We start from the raw sequence: 4,716 nt of genomic DNA, 5'->3' as shown, positions 1-4,716 counted from the left end.
ATCACAAGACTTGTGACTGATAAGAGAACAAAATTCTGCTAGGATACACTTGTAAAGTGGCAAAGAATAGGGTAATACACAGATAAAGTAAGGTTCGTCAATGGAGGGTGAGGGGCCTAAGATCAGGCTAGAAGACGTAGTCGATGGATAAATAGTGAATATTCCTATACTACCCCTTGTTGGTCCTGAGGGACAGAGGAGGCTAGGTTAGCCAAAAGATTGTTATCGGTTTAAGGACCCAAGGTGCCCTTGCTTTTTCAGGGTAAGAAGGGGTAAAGAAAATGCCCCCAGCCAATGTTCGAGTATCAGGCGCTACAATGCTGAAGTAACCTATGCTATACTCCCAAGAAAAGCTCAAAGAACCTTTAAAAAAAGGGTACCCGAAATCGACACAGGTGGGTAGGTAAAGAATACCTAGGGGCACGAGACAACTCTCTCTAAGGAACTCGACAAAATAACCCTGTAACTTCGGAGAAAAGGTGCCTCCTGACAAAGAGGGTCATATTGACCATGCTCTTGTGACTATTTACCAAAAGCACAAAACTTCACAAATTTGTAAGACCATGTATGGGGGCTGACAACTGGCCAGTGCCAGAAGGTCAATGAAGCTAGTGACATGATGAAAGAGGAGCCGATGATTGAAGCCCGATGAATGACGACCATAACTATAATAGTCATAAGATAGGTAAATTCCTTGTTGGGTAAGTTTATACGCATACGAAAGGCTTAACAATCTTGGCACTATCTTAGAGAAAGGCTCGATGAAATATACATGTCTATGAAGATGCAAACTACTTGCACCTGGACAAAAAGACCCTATAAATATTTATTGTTCCATGGATTGGCTTTGGGCTTTTCTTGCACAACTTAGGTGGAAGGAAAAGAAGGACTCCTTCAGAGGGCCTAAGCTATCAGTGAGATACCACTTTGAAAGAGCTAGAATTTTAACCTTGTGTCAGGACCTACGGGCCAAGGAACAGTCTCAGGTAGATAGTTTCTATGGGGTGTAGGCCTCCCAATAGGTAACGATGGTGTGCAAAGGTTTCCTCGGGCCAAACAAAGATTGGCCCTTGAGACAAAGGTAGAATGGAGCTTGACTGCAAGACCCACCCATCGAGTAGGGATGAAGTTGGTCTTAGTGATCCGACGGTGCCGAATTAAAGGGTCATCGCTCAAATGATAAAAGTTAATCTAGGGATAACATGATGATCTTCCCCAAGATCTCACATCGATGGGAAGGTTTGGCACCTCGATGTCGGCTCTTCGCCACCTGGGCTTAATATGTTCCAAGGGTTGGGTTGTTTACCCATTAAAGTGGTATGTGAGCTGGGTTCAAAACGTTGTGAGACAGTTTGGTCCATATTTAGTATGGGCATTAGAGCATTTAGAGGACCTTTCCCTAGTACGAAAACAACCAGGAATGATGTACCTCTAGTGTACCAATTATCGTGCCCATGATAAACGCTGGGTAGAGCAGATAACTGCTGAAAGCATATAAGTAGTAAGCCTACCCCAAGATGAGTGCTCTCCTATTTAGACTTCCCCATAGCCTCTGGTAGCATAACTGAGACGATAAGGGGTTCTCTTTCCCTACAAGGATCGAGTGAGAAGTTTTGAGAATTCAAGAGAAAGTCACAGCGAGACGAGCCATTTATCATTACGATAGGTGTAAAATGGAAGTGCAGTGATGTATGCAGCTGAGGCATCCTAACAGACCGGTAGACTTGAACCTTATTTCTACCTGACCCAATCAATTCGATAAGGAACTCATCATGTATTTCCATTGTTAAACTCTTTAACAACATGAAAAAAAAGCTCTGCCTCTCTCTCTATCTATCAATGGGATGGAAAGGTGGAGGTATTTGGTGTCCCCTCCAGTCAATAATTGAGGCCTCATAATCACTAGCCAATATGATTTTCCTTTTCTTTCATGCCTTTCTTCATTCATGGTTTGATATTCTGGTGTCTTCGACATAGAGGAACAAGACCAATCCATCCCGAACTTGGTGGTTAAACTCTACTGGAGTGATGATACTGTAGGGGAGGTCTTGCGGAATAATAACTTGACGCCAGGATGATAAAAAGGTTAACACATCTTATTCTTATTACTTTTTCAATATGAAAAGTAATAAGAATGAAAAATGAAAGGCCATCTTATTCAAAACCCTAATTATAAAATCATCTCTCTCCCACTTCATTCCTCGAAATGCACCATTCTTATAGAGAAAAAGACACTTGCACATCTTCTTAACCTTGGGAGAGGAAATATTACTTCTTTTAGGGTACTCATAGGAACAAATCAAGTGGATACGAGATGGGGCGTATAGCTTAGAGGATTAGAGTATGTGGCTATGAACTACGGTGTTGGGGTTCAAATCCCTCTTTGCTCACAACCAGTCCAAAAGGGACGAAGTTTTCCCTCTGGGAGTAGGAGAATCATGATCGGGATAGCGACCCAAAGTTATGGAACTTGGGTGTGGGTCTTTTTCCGAAATCGAGTGGCCTTTTATTTATTATTTATCGTATATTTATTTTTTCTATTTTATATACAATATTTATATATATATTATTACCGACCAAAACAAAAGAAGTATATTTTTTGTTTAATGGCCCGTAACTCTTTATTAGACATACTTGGGAAGAATAGTAGAGCAAGTACAAGTATTAGTAGCATAGAAAAAATGTGCTCCTCATCATTAAATTAATGTGCTTGCTCGCAGTAATTGTGGTCTCTCGGGAGAATGGATGACTGCATCTTTGAGGCATTTTCTAGTACTAGTATATATGAGAATTCTTGATTGGCTGATTGTAAATAGCCCCGGGACTATGGAACAAAGGATTATCCTGGACACATGCACCAATGTATTGATGGTGATTCTCAAATATCACATAGCATAATGTGATATGAGAAGATAGAATGTAATAGAAACAAAGGCACAAGGAACGGGTTACCTACTCTTAACGGTCAAATCAAACTCTTTCATTATGAAATTTTGAATTCTTTAATTCAAAATGAATCAAAATTTGGAATGAATCAAATCTTCTCAAGTAGGATTCGAACCTACAACTAGTAAGTTTACGGTTGACCGCTCTACCGCTGAGCTATTAAGGAACAACGGGAGATTAGATCTCATAGAGTTCAATTCCTGTTCTCCACCCATGACCAACATGAACTCGAAGTTTCCTTTGTAACCTTTGAAACTTCTTCGTAGAAGCTCTGTTCCATGTCGCATGTCATAGGGAAGCTCAAAGTGGCTTTATTTCATTATATTTCATCCAGATTTCAATTCCATTTTTATATTATCATTGACATGACATAAGAGATGTTGGTTCTAGTCTATCTTTTTCTATTTTGATATATTTTCTATTTCTATATATGTATATGGAAAGTTCAAAAATAATCATATAATAATCCATAAATAGAAAAGAAAAAAGGGAGGTTAATGATGATTTTAAAATATTTTATACCATGGAATTTGCATGAAGATAATCAATTCGATTATTATGGTCAGACTCTATTATGGATTTCTAACCACATAATCCATAGTCCCCTCTTATATCTTCATTCTACGAGCTCAAGTTTTGGAAGAAGGAACCTATAGAAAGGTATCAATAATAACTAGTTTTATTGCATGGCAGTTCATGATGTTCAAATCAATCTACTATGTACCTTTGCATTTAGAATTGGATAGACCTCATACAAAAACTATCCTAGACTGTATCTTTGTTTCGTTTCTTATGGAACAACCACAAAGACTTTTTTGACTATGGATGTACTACCAGAAATTCAATGCGTAATCTTAGCATTCAATGTGTATTCCTGAATACTTTCATTATTCAATTATTCAACCATTTCATTTTACCAAGTTCAATATTAACCAGATTAGTCAACATTTATATGTTTTGGTGCAACAACAATATGCTATTTGTAACAAGTAGTTTTGTTGGTTGGTTAATTGTGCATATTTTATTCATGAAATGGTTTGGATTGGTATTAGCCAGGATACAACAAAATGATTTTTTAGGTTTAAGATACATAATAAGTATATTGTATTAAAATTTAGAAATTATATGGCTTGCATTTTTAGTATTCTCTTATTTATTACTTGTGTTTATTATTTAGGTAGAATGTCGTCACCCATTCTAACTAATAAATTGAAAGGAATTTCAGAAGTGGGGAAGTGGGGAAAGTGAAAGAAAAAAAAGAAATAGAAAATATTTCCAAAGGGGGGAAGATCAAGAGGTATCCACCGAAGAAAATCGTTATTCTTCCCTTTTTTTCGAGGAAAGGGTGGATCCTAGAAAAATTGATGAAACATAAAAGCTACGAGTAACTATAAAGAAAAAATTAAAATAAAGGGAAGACTCCACTTTCCCTTTAATTTAAAGAGGCATATTATAAAAATAGACTTGTTTATGAAACTTCTTATATAGGTGGGAATCGATAAAGTTTGATGTTTGAAATATTAAAAAAAGGATAAATATTTATTATGGTTTGAAAAATCCCTTATGACACTTCTTTTTTATTTTAAATGATAGAATCGACCTTTTCGATATATAAAAAAGACATGTTTGAAAATGCTATAAAATTGAAATGTCACAATATTTTTTTACATATGTTAATGTGATGGAAAAGAAAAAAAAATGTTTTACGTATTCACCAGTTCAACAACTTTTGGAGAAATGATACAAAAAATATTTTTTTCACACCAGAAA

The 4,716-nt window shown here is 36.7% G+C and overlaps 1 pseudogene; it reads left to right on the top strand.

Moving 5' to 3' along the window:
* Positions 1-3,462: 3,462 nt before the first annotated feature.
* LOC120163636 lies at positions 3,463-4,475 on the top strand (annotated as a pseudogene).
* Positions 4,476-4,716: the final 241 nt, after the last annotated feature.

The sequence above is a fragment of the Hibiscus syriacus genome, unplaced genomic scaffold (genome assembly GCF_006381635.1).
Source record: "Hibiscus syriacus cultivar Baekdansim isolate YM2019G1 unplaced genomic scaffold, ASM638163v2 tig00111473_pilon, whole genome shotgun sequence".
NCBI classification, from domain to species: Eukaryota; Viridiplantae; Streptophyta; class Magnoliopsida; order Malvales; family Malvaceae; genus Hibiscus; species Hibiscus syriacus.
This window is presented reverse-complemented; position numbering and strand designations above follow the sequence as displayed.